General features: G+C 34.9%; 1 long non-coding RNA gene across 1 annotated transcript in view; it reads left to right on the top strand.

Moving 5' to 3' along the window:
• The window catches only part of LOC145684657 (uncharacterized), a 213,580-nt gene extending 197,285 nt beyond the window's left edge, over positions 1-16,295 (top strand). Inside the window, exon 3 of the long non-coding RNA XR_014131349.1 lies at positions 16,090-16,295. This is a non-coding gene — a long non-coding RNA (uncharacterized LOC145684657). The remainder of the gene's footprint in view (positions 1-16,089) is intronic.
• The last annotated feature ends 473 nt before the right edge of the window (positions 16,296-16,768 follow it).

Consider the following 16,768-nt stretch of genomic DNA (forward strand, 5'->3'; position numbering starts at 1 on the left):
AAAATGTATTCCTACAATTAGTTACAGATTAGTCCGATCGATGTCCCGATTTATGCCAACTTGGTGATAATACAGTTTCAGATGCTTTCTATTTTTAGCGACAGAACGATATTATGGTATTGTTTCATCTATTGTATCGGAGACCTTACAAGATGCTAATTTTGTAAAATTAAGTGCACTGTAAATTAATATATATATACGTACGTGTGTAAATAATACCACACGTTTCTCCTAAATATTGTTTCATGGATCCCAAGGGAACATTCAAATGGGAAAGCTTGTCATAGACCATTATTCTTCTCCCAATGTACCGGTACTTAAATTTTGGATCGATGATCACATCTCGAATTTTGTGATGACCAACTTGTTGTGAAATTTCGTGTTGTTTTAATTCATTCCTGAGAATTCAATCTTGTTAATAATGCATAATTAAATATGGATAAGAAAAAGTACATTGTGAATTTAATACAATACTTTCGGAATTTTTACATAAAAACAAGTAATAACAAGCTGTACTTGCCAACAGGTGAATCGATGTTTCGAGTAAACCAATGAGATTACTTTGCGCTATTGACAAACTTGCAGTGAGAACATTAATTTACGTAGGCAAGTGGACAATGTTCTCGCCTCACTACGAACATACTGGACGAATCAGATTCGTACATCACAATATTGGCATCATCGTTGTAAGTGAATTGGTCTCGCATTGTACAAAATCAAACTTCGATTCGGCTACTACACTACACCCTGAAACCACGATAGCCATCCAAACTATAGTGATTCAATATTGAAACGAGCATTGTATAAAATTAAACGTCGATTCGTAGACATCCAAAGTATGGTGATTCAATATTGAAACGGGCATTGCACGAGATCAAACGTCGATTCGGCTGCAACACATCATCGTGAAACGACGATATCCATCCAAACTATAGTGATTCAATATTGAAACGGGCATTCCACAAGATCAAGCGTCGATTCGTAGACATCCAAACTATAGTGATTCAATATTGAAACGGGCATTTCACAAGATCAAACATCGATTTAGCTGCTACACTATATCGTGAAACCACGATAGACATCCAAGTTATAGTGATTCAATATTAAAACGGGCATTGCACAAGATCAAACGTCGATTCGTAGACATCCAAACTATAGTAATTCAATATTGAAACGGGCATTACACAAGATCAAACGTCGATTCGGCTGCTACGCTACATCGTGAAACCACGATAGACATCCAAACTATAATTATTCAATATTGAATATAAATGAAGCTACAACTTTTGGTTGCAATTAACGGAGAACAAAGAAGATGGAACCTATTGTTAGGAAGATGAATTCATTTTAGAAACTATTTCTCCAAAATTAAAGTTAATATCGTTTTGCGTTTCAATAGAACGGCCAGGGCAGAGGTGGTGTATATTCTTGGGATTAATTAACATCAAAAAAACATTTTTGCTGAGTATTACCATTTTACTCTATAGATATCTATATTATCTTGAAATAGATTAAGTTTGCGACTTCCGGTTTTAATAACTGTATGAGGTCATAAGTGAAATCTATTCTTGAGACGCTGAATTTATGACAAAAAAAGCTATTTCTTGTTGTATCTAACTGTTTTGGTTCTTATATTTATCGACCAATAAACGGACGGACAGAGTCCTCTCACTGGTTTAGTGAGTAGCGCCCATATCTTTAGTACATATAGTCTCAGGTTCGATTCCCATTTGAAATGCTATTCCCATTTCAAGTTAGATTCCCAGTTGAAATCCGATTACCATGTGAACGCATTATGGTTCGGATTCCATCTTAAACTCTAGATACATGTTTCGTATAGCTTTGGTACTGAAAAGGGGCATTTTACTATAACATAGAAATAAACAAGGAAACGGAAGAAGAGTGAGTTGCTTTTATACTGAGACGTACCATAGTTGTTAAGTCTAAACTTTAGGAAAGGAATGTTCAAGTATTTAGACTTAGTTGTAATAAATACAGAATGTAATGATATACAGTACTTCCTAATATGTTTATAGAACCTTCGTCTTATACTTTCCTTGTACTGTTTTAATGTTTTTATAGGTGATCAATTATTCGTATAAATCCACAATCCTGAAATCAGTTTACCGACTTCATACGATATTATCTTTTTCATCTAATCTTAGTTCTATCTAGGTCTTCAATGATAAGATACGAATACGACTTTTCTTTTGGTTATCCTATACGTTATGATACCCTACGCAAAATACGTATTGGTAATCCATCCTGACTTTTCTTTCGCGGAAATGCATGAATGTGGTTTCTTTTTTTTCCTCCCTGGACTGAAACGTTCTATCTTTTGGTTTTGAGGTGCACATCAAACTTAAGCCTGGAAGAAGATGGAGGTTGCCTCAATGTAAGAGGATTATCTAGAGACTCTAGCTCCTGCGGTCACTTGATTTGCATTTGTTTTATTCGAATAGAAAGATCGATTTGAGCGGAGAATAAAATCCTCGTGCAAAAGGGAAAATCATTGCAACTCTTTCAATCTGGCTCCTTTTTCTTTTTTTGCTTCAACTTCTTTTTTTTTTATTTTACTTTCTCTTCTTAAAGGAGAGAAGAAGAAAAGAGTCTTTCCGCAAAACTGTAGATTAAGAAATCTTCCGTTAAAGAAAATCCATTCTTCTTGGTAGCACAACGAATAACGAAACTCTTAAACATATCTCAACAGTTCTTCTATATTTTATACCATTTTGGTTATCTTTCTTTCTCAAGAAGGATACGACGAGGTGATCAAACTGTTAATCCTACGTACACCAAAGTGGGTTAAAAGTTATTCACACTTTTATTAGACTAAGAATTTTTATGGATATTTTCGTAGTATCATAACTCAGGTTTTGTGCCAAAAATAATTTCATTTTCTGTCATTCAGTACTTTTAATTTCTATAAAATAACCCAAAAATTAAAAAAAAAAAAAAGTTTTCGAGGTGGACATAAAGTACCCTTCCTTGGTGTAGCGTGTTACCATAATGTTCATGACGTTATTTCCAGTTAAAGTTGATGATTCTGACACTAGGCGTCGCTACGGGTACAGCTGACGCAAAGCGTCGTACACCTAAACGGAAAAGACTTGCTGGTTTTGGAGTGATGATATTAACGGTTGAATTATGGATTACGCGTTACACTGCACACCAAGAGAGAGTTTAGAAAATGTCCACCGCATAAGTCATTATTTTCTGTCCCAGAAAATGTAATATTTTTGTCTATTTTGTTCCTTCAGTTGTCTTAGTTTATAATTAGTACAAAATAGAGAAGAACATTACATTTTTGGGGACAGAAAAATAATTATGTGGCGGACATATTTTTAGCCCTCCCTTTGTGTGCGGTGTTACATATAACATCTTGGTGTACGTAGGGTAAAAGAGGTTAATTTTCATCTTAAATTGAAGAAAGAGTAGATATCTAGCAAGTATGGATTACAAACTTTAAATTAATATGGACCTCTCATTATATCATATGTCGGAGCTGGGATTTTTTTAAATACCACAAGAATTCAATCTAAACAGCACATACATTAATACAACTGTACACATGAAAGTTTTATGGGAATTTTAAAGTTATAATTTATTAATTATATTAGTATTTCATTTCCTTATAGAGTTTTCTATTATATTAATAAAACAAATTGTAAGTTCAATAACCCCATGAAGCTTCCATCGGTATATTGTAGCTGCATTAATATTTCTGCCTTTTACGTTCAACTCTTGTGCCATTTTCTGTTTCAAAATCTTCATAGGCCCGAGATATACCAGATACATTAAAAGCTTAGGGTCATGGGTTAACTTCGTCATAATTAAATATACGAAAAAAACCGGAAATAGAAGAAAGTTGTTAGAAATTGGTGGGTTTCAATAAAAAATGATGGATTGTTTTTCCAATTGCACCAGTTGTCCGATCATCATGTTGGTAAGGTGCACCATGTTAAATGATACGAATATGTTTCCAGTTCAGTAGTAACACATAATTTCTCGTGATTAATTGTGATTACTTGATAGCATAATGGTTGGGATGATGTAATTATTTAACTAAGTTGATGGAACTTACATCTAACTCGCTAATTACCTTGTCACGTGAGAGAGAACGGGGATTTTAATAACAACTATTAAAGTTCAATGATAACACTCATTGCTAGTCTATCATTTTATGTACAATTAAGAGAAGTTATCAGATCGAGCTTAATTGGCCCTTACAACTTTATCAAAGTTTACATTAATGCGCGACCTGAATGCCGGCATGAAACTGGAGCCAATTATCTCATATAAATACTTATAAACCAAATCAAAATGTCATTAATTGACTCTGTCCATTTTCAATGAAATGTTATTAAATTAAATAATCTGATTAAAATAGAATGAACATGAGTCTACAAATACAAATATAGATACCAATATAAATACAAGTCCTGGCACAAAGGCCTAAGGTGCTTGAGGAATGTAATCTGGACTAACGCTACCTCCGGTTATAATTTTATGCATGTCAGAAAACAATAAAGATTAATTCCAACTTACATGATTAGTCTCCAATAGAACATCCAACAATAGAGTAACAAGACGTACAAAGTTATTCGCGACTAACGAATTCGGAGAACGCGACTCGTATAGTCTCGTCGTTTAAGTGCAACTTTCCTCTGGTAGATTTTACCAGAGTTTTATACACGATTTGTTTTTCACTTTTCATCTTTCTGTTCTCTATTTCTGGACTATCTTAACCACAAAAGTGTTGTTTTCTGTGACGTCAGTACGGAAGTCCTTGTCTACCTTCACAAATATTTTGTCACAGGTATACGTTTCTATTTTACAAATAGTTCGTGTTTTTCCTTTCACTTCACCTTGTTTTGTTTCTAAAAGTGGATTGTTTCCGTGAATTCGCTTTCTAGACACCTTTTGAAAGTAATCGTTTAATACAACACTAAAAATTTTCGATCTAGTCTCTATATTCACGTAACAGTAGGTTCTTCGAACAGAACGTAACGGCACTTAAAAATTACATGGGGAACGTGCTTGTTGGCCTATGGCCCCGGACTTTTGATACATCCTGTATAATTCGATTTTTTATTTGATTTTCAGTTTATGTTCCTCTTAGTAGCAAGGTTATATGAAACGTGGACCTACACCTTAACGTGGAATCCGATCTACAGCTTAACGAGGAATCCGATCTACAGCTTAACGAGGAATCCGATCTACAGCTTAACGTGGAATCCGATCTACAGCTTAACGTGGAATCCGATCTACAGCTTAACGAGGAATCCGATCTACAGCTTAACGTGGAATTTGATCTACACCTTAACGTGGAATCCGATCTACAGCTTAACGAGGAATCCGATCTACAGCTTAACGAGGAATCCGATCTACAGCTTAACGTGAAATCCGATCTACAGCTTAACGTGGAATCCGATCTACAGCTTAACGAGGAATCCGATCTACAGCTTAATGTGGAATCCGAGCCAGGAATCGAACCCGTTCTATATAATGAAATGTTTGTGGCCCATGTTAAAGCAAAGCCCTTAGCCTATACTAGCTGTATCTACTCCTACTCTCTCTTAAGACAATCTTCTTATCAGATTTTAGATTCTTTTCAATCTGTATATTTTTTTAATAATAATAGTTTCCGTAAGCATATATCAACACTCATCAATTGTAGATCTGAGAAGTACTCATATATTCGTGCAATATGTTTTAAGATATAACATTAGAGATAGATAAAGCGGTTTTGAAATAAGTCTAAAAATCCTTAAGGAAACCCTATAATTCTGTATAAGCAGAGACAGCTTTAGTCTTTTATGTGGCCTAGGACGATTGAGTCCCGCAAGGCCTTTCTCTGGTTACATGACACAATATCAAAAATGAAAAGTGATGAGGTAAGAAAATCGTCTTTCAAAATAACAAGAAGTAAATATATAATAATTCTCGATTTCAATGGTGTTTTTGTTTAATGATCGGGATACCAGAAACAGTCTCTTAACAAAAGCCTAAAAAAAACCAAAAGATTTAAAAAAAAACCTGCTAACCCATGGATCACACCAGACATTTTGCAGCTCATGAAAGAACGGGACTTGGCATATCAGAAATTTAAATGGTCCAAGAAAATTAATCCTAGTGGTTCTGCCAATACTTTTGAAGAATATAGAATCCTCAGAAATAAATTACACAAAAAGTTCGAACTGCTAAAATTAGATTTGCGGCTGATCTATGCAATCAAAGCAATAACCCCAAATATCTTTGGAATAAGTTACGCATGTTTGGTATAGGGAACCGTCAGACTGACGTACAATCTATACACATTCCGCTTAACGAACTAAACGATCACTTTGCTCAGGTCCCAACTATAGACGGTGTTACAAAAGAATCTACTTTGAAAAACATACGCGAAAACCCAAGCATTCACGAAAAATTTAAATTTAGAACGGTTTCTGTCCCAGAAATAGAGGTAGCTCTGAAAAAAATTACATCCAATTCAATAGGGACTGATGACATCCCACTACAATTCCTTAAGAAGATCACGAGATATATTCTGTTCCCTTTAATGGACATATGTAATTCCTCTCTACTTTCGGGTTGTTTTCCTAGCCAGTGGAAATTTTCTCTCATTCATCCCCTCAAGAAAATTGCACAACCAATAACGGCGAACGATTATAGACCAATAAACGTGACGCCGTGTATTTCGAAAGTTTTGGAGCATATTGTATTAAATCAAATGTCTGATTTTATAACTTCCCATGATCTCTTATGTCCATATCAGTCTGGTTTTAAAAAAGGACACTCCACACATACGGCTCTTATAAAAATTACAGATGACATTAGAGAAAGCATAGACAAGAAACAACTCACAATACTTTTACTTTTAGATTTCACTAAAGCATTCCAGTCGGTCGATCACGAAATTCTTTTAACAAAACTTAAGTCACTCTTTCATTTCACAGATACGTCGGTTAAATGGTTTCGTTCGTACATTAAAAATAGATATCAGCGTGTTTCTGTTCTGGACAATCAAAGTTCATGGACAACAGTGCACTGTGGAGTTAGTCAAGGAACGGTCTTAGCACCGATCCTATTCTCTATATACATAAATGACTTGTCTCAACAAATTCGCCACCTTAAATATCACTTATATGCAGATGATGTTCAAGTATATACATCGACAGATCTTGGCCACATAAATGACACTATCTCACTCATAAATTTAGACCTGGAACGCATAAGTGCCTGGGCCCAATCTAATAATTTATATCTAAATCCCAATAAATCTAAATGTATCATAATTGGTTCGAGAAATATCCTTTCCAGACTGCAGAGCACCGAACTTCCTAAAATTACATTAAATGGCACACATATAGCTTTTGATGAAAAAGTGAAAAATCTTGGCCTCATATTTGATCAGAATCTTCTATGGGCGGATCATATAAATCATGTATGCAGAAAGGCGTTTGGTGCACTGCACTCTCTATACCGTTTGAAAAATATGTTGCCTTATCCAATTAAGGCATCTATAGTACAAATCCTCGTACTATCACATATTGATTATTGCATTGGAGCTTATGCCAATGTAAATAAAGAAGCGCTAAAAAGTTACAGAGGGTTCAGAATGCATGCGTTCGGTTTGTTTTTAATCTCAAACGTTCTGATCACTTGACGCCTTTTTTTTAATGAATTGGGCTGGCTAAACATCCAAGCTCGCTACATATACCAATCAATAACAATTTTATTTAAAGTTTTGAAATTTGGTGTGCCTATATATCTTTACAATAAACTGCAGTATGTTAGAGATAGCCACAATCGTGACACTCGCTCTAGCAGATCAACACTGTTGTCGATACCTCGTCATAATACGAATCAAATGGCGAATTCATTCACAATCTCTGGTATTAGAGAATGGAACAGACTTCCACCAGATATAAGGAATTCACCCTCAATTGCGACATTCAAAAGAAATTTGAAGCAATATCTGATAGCCTTAGCCAATATACACCGGGCTATGATGTTCTTTTTTTTTTCTTTCTTCACAAGGATGAGCAGTAGCAACTAAATGTAAACAGAAACTTGAGGTATGTATCTATAATACTAGGTTTGTGGGAAGGTATGGGGGAGGGGGGAATGTAAGGTAGTATATTTTTAAGAATACATATATCGTTCTGTGTATGCTGTATGTATAGTTTTCTTGTTTTTATGATAAATAGTATGAGGATATGGCGGGGGAGGGGGTATGTAAGGGAGTATATTCGTGTGTAGGGGTATATATGTGTGTATGTACATATGAATTAATGTAGTAATTGTAATCTTTATGGATTAGATGACAATGGTAGTACGCATATCTTGTATACATTTTGGTTTGTTGAGTGTAAGAAAAGGCAAATATAGCCTTAACTCTGCCGTTAAATAAATAAATAAATAAACAAAATAAAATAAAATAAAATAAAAAGCGATATTTCATGTATATACAATCAAGAATAATGGAGTTTTACTAACTTTTGTTGAGTTTTTGATTTTGCTTGGCATCAGTTTACAAATTCATTTTAAAAAGATTTTTTTTCCAAAATAGCAATAATTATCCTTCTTGTTTGTCATGTGGTGTAAAGTTGCATTAAATTTAGCAATTTTGATTAAATTCCCCTAAAAAAAAAAAGGTCATTGCTAAAATCGGCACTCATTTTTTTTATGACTGCTGAATGCTAAATTGTGTGAAGTTACGTAAACAATGGTAAATATAGCCTTTCTAAAACATTTCCAGCGCTGGACCCAGGACGTTTGGGAGAGGCCATTTGGGCGCAGGCGTTTAGGCGCGAGACATTTGGGCGCAAAGCCGTATATCTGAATAGGTTATCTACTTAAATGAGTTATAATGTATTTTACAACTAGAACCCGGATATCTACGCACTAAAAGCCGTGAAAATAGGCACAAATATCACAAAGATAAACAAATAACTGGACAACTTAAAATTAAAAAATTCAGAAAGGTGAATTTAATCCCATTTTTTTTTTTAAAAAAAAAAGCTATTCTCAAAAACTTTAAATTTTCGTTACATTATAATATGTCCTATGGTAAACAGTCACGGAAAGTCTCAGTTGCATTAAATGCTTGCTTTAGTTATAGTAAATTTTTGTATAACGGAGAAGGAAAAAATATAGGGTCTAATTATTTTGTTTCCAGAATGATATATCCTAATTTCAAGAATATCAGAGACCATGACCCTTAGATTTTTTTATTATTTTTTTCTATTTTTTAGTATGAATCTGTACTGGATTTAAAAACAAAATTTGCTTTAGGCATCCTATGATACCCCAAAATAAGCTCTTTCGTGAAATTATATCATCTCTAACGTAAAGGAATAGGCATTTTGGATATCCATAACTTTCATAGCTATTCATAACATTGTACTACCGTTTATTGCTATATTTGCAACAGAGATGATTGGAAAGGAAACAAAAGTGAAATATTATATAGATATTGAATAATATATTTTTGTCTTATGTTACATTTATCAAGACATTATCATTCCATGGCGGAATTATGGGCCAAACCCCGCAAGTATTCTACTGTACATTGTCAACAGTTTCAAAATTATGTACAAATAGCGAATTCTTTCATCTGCCTGAGTACATTTTTTTTTCTTGGGTGACTCTTCTACTCGAAGCATTGCCTTGTAGACTAAGTCCCGCTTTGTTTGTGTCCTCTGAAATGTATTTAAAAAAACGCCAAATCGACGGATGACCCATTTGAAACTCGGATTGCAGTCCTCAATGACCTGCTTCGGCGTGGTTATTCGTTCTTGACTGTGGTCATTGAGAACTCTGTTATACAGATTCCACATCCTTATTGGAAATAATGCTGTTCTTTTTTACCATGCGTTCAAATAATTTGTTATATAAAATAAAAGTGCAACACATTTTAAGATAAATTCTATAATATCTGACTCAAAAAAGCAACTACACGGTCCAGTATGAATGTATAGTCACATCTTTAAAATAACTAAACTTAACGAAAAAGTGCGTTTTTTTCACAAATTACATTTCTTTATTACATACGTCTTATTTTATTAAAAAGAAATATTCTTTTAAAATTAAGCCACATAGTACGGAGTATGGATATCACGACCCGGATAGTGGAGAGTCTGCTGCACTATTCCTATTTTTTCCCGAATAGTTCCTCACTATTTCTTTTCAACTGGTAGAGACAAGTTGTGCATGATGTGCAAAAATGTTTCTGTGTTTAAGATGTTACTTTTTAGTTTTTGCAAAATTATTTGTGGAAGTGTTTCGAAATTTCCAGTGACTAAATATCCGGGCTCTAGTATTCAAATACACTATAACATATGTAGGTAGGTAAACCTACTTGGATAAAAGGTTTTGCGCCCAAACATATCGCGCCTAAAAGTCTGCGCCCAAACGGCCGCGCTCAAATGTCATGGACCCATCACGATTCCGACTTATCTGCTTTCGATTTTCAGCCATGTAGAAAATCGGCATTTATTTTCGCGTTTATAAATGGTTGCAAACGGAAAGCTACTAAGTGACTCATGATAACGGTACCTCATGCAAAATAATATTATCTAGCGCGCTCTTGTTCCACATTTTGATTTATTTTTTATCTATTTGAAGATATCACATAATTACTGTAAAATTAGTGATATTTTAATTTCCCAGTGATTAGGCCTGTAGAGATTCATGTCCAGATACTGTAAATAACTCTTATAATATGACAAACAATGTTTGTTTTTCCACTCATTTAAATGAGGAGTACAAACTTTATGTTTCTTTTCCTTACAACTTTGGTAATTGTGTTTGAACCTTTGTGATCTGAACGCCCCATTCTTATGAAAACAAAATCTTTTTTTTTTTTTCCTATGCAACCTTTTAAGTCATACACCTCCATTTAATTAGTAATTCCTTCGAACAAAAAAAAAAGGGGGGGAAATTAAATTAATAAAACATTTCGACACCTGCTACATAAAGTAGAATAATATTTTCTTCGCTTATTATTTCAGGCAGACTTAACTCTTGATCCTCAGCAGCTTAATAAGCTGGTGACTTAATTTGAAAGAGCTAACATTAAAAGTTAAGAATCGTGGAGTGGAATTTAAATGTCGGATCATAACGAGAGATTGATGATCCTTATATTAAAAGATTCTTCTCGAGTCTTGTGAAATGAATCAAACCGGTTTGGTAAATGTGAGCTTTCATATTTCGTAGATTAAAAAAAGAAGAGAACAAAATTATAATAATACTGAAGAAAAGTTGTAAAAGTATTGTAGCTGGCTTTAAAGAGTGTGAAAAGCGTACTGGTTTACTTTTGGGGCGCCACTAGAAGGATTTGATGGAAACTTATACTTCTTTCACTAATTTTCTTCTTATTCTCAACTAAATAGGTTTCCACTGGGAGTCATGAAAACATCTCACTTTACATAGATAAAATCCAACAAAACTACCAGAAGTAATCGTTGAAAACTTACAATTCTTCTACGATTTGCGTATAAATACGGCTTCCGGGCGTATAGCATAAAAAAAAAAACTACAGTGCAAAAACACAAACCAACCGCCGCTAAAAACTACGAATTCTATATAGCCGAGTCAGGGTAGGGTAAGACTGGTAGGCCCGTGCGTTAGCATGGGGTTGCGTCCGAAGGAAGCAGACAGGTTAGCGATTGTATGTAAACAAAAGTAGGAAAAGAAGTATAATTTGGCAATGATACGAGTTATTTGGTCTAGGAATTAATTCGTGAGGTTGGACAAGAGATGGCGCAACGAACGGAGCGTCCCACAGTTCCGTGTATCCACACATGTGTTGCAAACCCCTGTCATCGCGTATCGTTCGTAGTATAGGGCAGTGGATTAAAGCGTCAACAACACCAGTTTGTAGTTAAGTGAACATGGCGCAATTTGTGCCTGATAAAGTGTTTTTGCGGGGTGTCCTGCTGCATTACTTTAACATGCAGAAAAGTGCGACTGAAAGTCATCATATTTTGGTGGAAGTGTATGGTGACCATGCTCTAGCTGAGCGAACGTGTCAGAAGTGGTTTGCACGGTTTAGAAGTGGTGATTTCGGCTTGGCAGACCAAGAGCGAGCTGGACAGCCAAAAAAATTTCAAGACGAAGAATTGACAGCATTGCTCGAGCAGGATTCGTGTCAAACGCAGGAACAACTTGCAGCAGCATTAGGCGTTGATCAAACAACAGTCTCCAAACGCTTGAAAGCCATGGGAATGATTTAAAAGATGTCACATTGGGTTCCACATGAATTGAAAGACAGAGACGTTGAAAGACGAAAAACCATTTGCGAATTGCTGCTTCAACGACAGAGCAGAAAGGGGTTTCTGCATCGAATTATTACGGGTGATGAGAAGTGGATCCATTACGAGAACCCTAAATGAAAAAAGGCCTGGGTGAAACCAGGTGAACCAAGTCCATCACAACCAAAACGAGATATTCACTGTGCAAAGGTTATGCTGTGCATATGGTGGGATATGAAAGGTGTGGTGTACTATGAGCTGCTTCAACCGGGTGAAACTATGAATGGAGAACGTTATCGACGACAATTAATGCGTTTGAAGCAAGCTCTGGCCAGAACACGACCAGAATGGGAGAACAGACATGATAAACTTATTGTTCAACATGATAACGCTCGCCCACATGTCGCAAAACCGGTCAAAACCTATTTAGAAAATGTCGGATGGGAAGTTTTACCCCACCCGCCGTATTCACCAGACGTTGCTCCTTCGGACTACTACTTGTTCGATTGCATGAACAACGATTTGATTGGACAGCGGTTTACTTCTTCAGAAGATATCGAAACATGGGTCTCTGACTGGATCGCTTCCAAGGATGAGGACTTCTTTCGCCACGGAATCCGTACATTGCCTGACAGATGGGCGAAAGTGGTGGCTAGCGATGGACAATATTTTTCTTAAGGTATTTATATATTTTGTGTTTGTACTACAGCTTCAATGTGTGCGTACCAACCGCACGAACTAATTCCTAGACCAAATACAATACCACTTGTCATGGTTTCATGCTAGTTACTGTCTACCTATAAACATAAAATGCAGGTTCTGTACACTGCAGAAATAAACTGTCCGTTAAAATAGCACTTAATAGAGTCATCTTTCATATACACTCACTTATTTTATCCCTCGTAAAGCACCTGTAATGATTTTACACTAGTAACATTACACTTGTAAACCTAATATACAGCGGTACCGGTATAATTTTGTACTAGGTATTTAGTTCTGTCGCTTGCAGAAATCTGTTCCTTATAAATATGTACTTTCATGCAAAGTATTGAATTTTACCTGTAAATAGTCCAAAAAGGTGGTGCGACAAAACTACACCAGCACTATGAAAATTATAAATTAAATCTTCTTTGAAGTTTGCGTTGTTTCACTTGATTAATTGTGTTTTTTATGTATTAATGAAAAGTATGAAGGAAGATTAAGTATGGTTATTGCTATTACAATAAAAAGATACCTCACATTTACATTTCACGAGTTGCATTAACATATAGGTGAAAATATCCAGATATTCCTAATTCTTATTATAAAATATTCAGATATTCTTAATGGTAATTCCTAATAATTTATGGTTAGTCTGATAGTTGTCACAAACTATTTTGCCTTCTATCTGGCAGCAAAATATGTCTCTGGCGTTTAAACCATTTGCAGACTAGCCTAATGCTTAGGAAATATAATTAGTTGCAATACAATCCTACTAAATTGGTGATTGCCTAAACGTCGATAATCCAGACCTTATTCCACATAAACTTAAGTTTCTGAGCTCTTTATTAGCTATATAGTTGGTACACGTGCCTTCGACAAGGGATACTCGAGATCAGTTTCCTATGAGAGCTCATGTGGTTTGGATCTTACATTAAACTGTAAGTCATGTCTCTCATAACCTCGGTATTGAAAAGTGGATGTTAAACTCCAAATTGATCAAGTATTCTAGTATTATACACGTATTCTAGTATAATACAGTTGTGTGAAACAACGTACATTTACTAATACTCTGTTGTAAGTTTCGTTTCAACTGTGCTAAACACAAAGCTCTGGTAATTTTCACGTTCACGTTGTATATTCGCACTCAGGTTTCAACTGTCCAATTATTATTTATCTTAACTATTCATATGTTATTTGCCAACACATGGTGTGGAATACCAAACTCTGCTCACTGTTATTATTTTCACTGCACTCCTTACTACTTTTATGAATTTTAGTTAATAACTTTAAGACAATGAAAGATAACAAAAATAGAAGAAGTATACTCGATACCAGATTGTATCTACAAAATATTATTAAATTGAACTAAACAAACTTGTAGGCTTATTTTATTTGAATTCTAACCAATACGAAAGATTCGATATGTAATTGATGTTGTTGGCGATATTATAGGCTTAGTATTAAACTTTATAGCTAATATTATAATATTGATGTTGTGCTTAATTCTAATGTACACTCATGTTCAAAAGTTATTGTCGCATGTCTATAAATATGTTGTTCTAGGAATATAATTTGTTAACGAATTCGTCCGGCATTTCTAATAATGTTAGTATGTGTATAATCGGAAAAGATATATATATGGCAAATTTCATGTCAAAAGAGCATTAAATAAAAACAATAAAACGAAAATAAAATTTTCTTGTCCATTTAGAAACAGTTTAGTTTACTCATTATAATTTTCGTATTTATATAATTCTTTTCCTATAAAATTTGGCACAAATATACGTTTCCCAATTCTACACATAGTATCAGTATTTAAAGTACCCTGCAAAATCATTATCAAATTATATTCTTACAAGAAGACAGTTATAGATATGCGACAATAATTTTGGATATGAGTGTACATTCTTAATATTAAACTTACTACACTGTTGTTACCACTGATTAACCTGATGAACCACTCCTTATATTCCTAATGGAAATTCACATCGTTCCCACAATGCAACAATGCAAGTGACTCGGCAACACTACCGGCTAGAGTTGTAACTAACTGCATTGTGTGCTACTGACAGTAGCTAAGGGTATAATTGGCTAATTCTATCTGACTCACGCGCTCTGAATGATTTGATTCATTCATGCTTTCAGTAGTTCGTGGTACCCAACTCCCTTCAGAGGCGGCGCTACAGCTTTCAGTTTCAACGCGAAGAGTAGCTGAAACCTTCCGCTTTTGATGATATGATTTTAGAAGACCGACTTGAAAGTGTGAACTCCTTTACGTACCTTGGAAACAAAATAACATCAGACGGGAAAGCCAAAGCGGAAATTAGAAGCCGCATACACCAAGCATATTACTGTACCTACAACAAGAACCGGACCATTTTCACTTCCAAAAAGAATAACTTGCGCGTCAAAAAGAATGTTATTAAAATCTTCCTCTGGAGTATATTACTCTTGACAGTAATATTTTGACATTTAACAAAGAAGAGAAGAGGAGGATAGTAAAAATTCGACTATTCATGTTACCGATGTATGTTGAAAATTCCCAGTGTTCACAAAATGGTTAATCGTACGTACACCTAATACGGCACACCAAGGGAGGGTCTAAAAATGTCCGCCACATAAACCATTATTTTCTGTCCCAAATTTTGTACTAACTATAAACAAAGACAACTGAAGACACAAAATAAAGAATATTACCTTTTCTCGGATAGAAAAGAATGATTTATGTGATGGACATATTTTAAAACTCCCTTGGTATGTGGTGTTACGTGTAACCCATGATTCCACTTTTAATATAATCACTCTAAAACCAGTAGATCTTTTCCGTTTAGGCGTACGCCGATTTGCGTCAGCTGTACCCGTAGCAACGCCTAGTGTCAGAATCTTCAACTTTAACTGGAAATAACCTCATGCACATTATGGTAACACGTTACACCAAAGAAGTATACTTTATGTCTACCACGAAAACTTTTTTCTAAAATTTTGGGTTATTTTCTAGAAATTAAAACTATTGAATGGCGGAAAATAAAATTAATATTACTTTTGATATAAATTCTGAGTTAGAACATGATACTAAAGAAACATCCATAAAAATTGTTATCCTAATAAAAGTGTTGACAATTTTTAGGGTTAATGAAGAGGTGTTGAGGAGGACTGGAGAGGCAAAGTCGAGCTTGTGAGAAATACTAAGGAAAGAAGAACCACCTGAGGGGTCACCTTCTGAGACATAAGGGACTTATTAACATCATCACTGATGATACGGCCGAGGGCAGGAATGTCAGAGGCTGTCCACGGCTAGAATTCATCAACCAAGGAATGGAGAACTCCATCCGCATACACTATTTGACCATAAGTGACTGGCAAAAGATCAAGATGCCAGGAAAGCTCCTTCAAACCAATCTTTGGATTGTCAATGGAAAAACAGGACGATGACTAATAGTATGCTCTTGATATTACAATTTTGTAAATGATATAAAGCTTTTTACATTAAATTATAACTGGTATTATAATTTTGATATTAAACCAATAATGAATATTATACTCTTGATTTAAAACTTATATCTGATATAAATCTTAGGATCAATAAAAATAACCATGTCATTAGGTGTAATTTTACTAATAGGTCTATCAATGTATAGCAATGATAAATTTTACAATTGAATAGCAAGTGTTTATCTAGAAATTTCCGGGGGAATCTCCGCAAGTTCTAGAATCCTCCAATTTTGAAGATATAGGTCTAGCATGTATTGATGATAAATATGGTCTCCTCCCTAGAGCACACCGTGTGCGTGGGTTTCCTCGGGGTT

This window comes from Thermobia domestica, chromosome 5 (assembly GCF_964235325.1).
Source record: "Thermobia domestica chromosome 5, izTheDome1.hap1.1, whole genome shotgun sequence".
Taxonomy (NCBI): Eukaryota; Metazoa; Arthropoda; class Insecta; order Zygentoma; family Lepismatidae; genus Thermobia; species Thermobia domestica.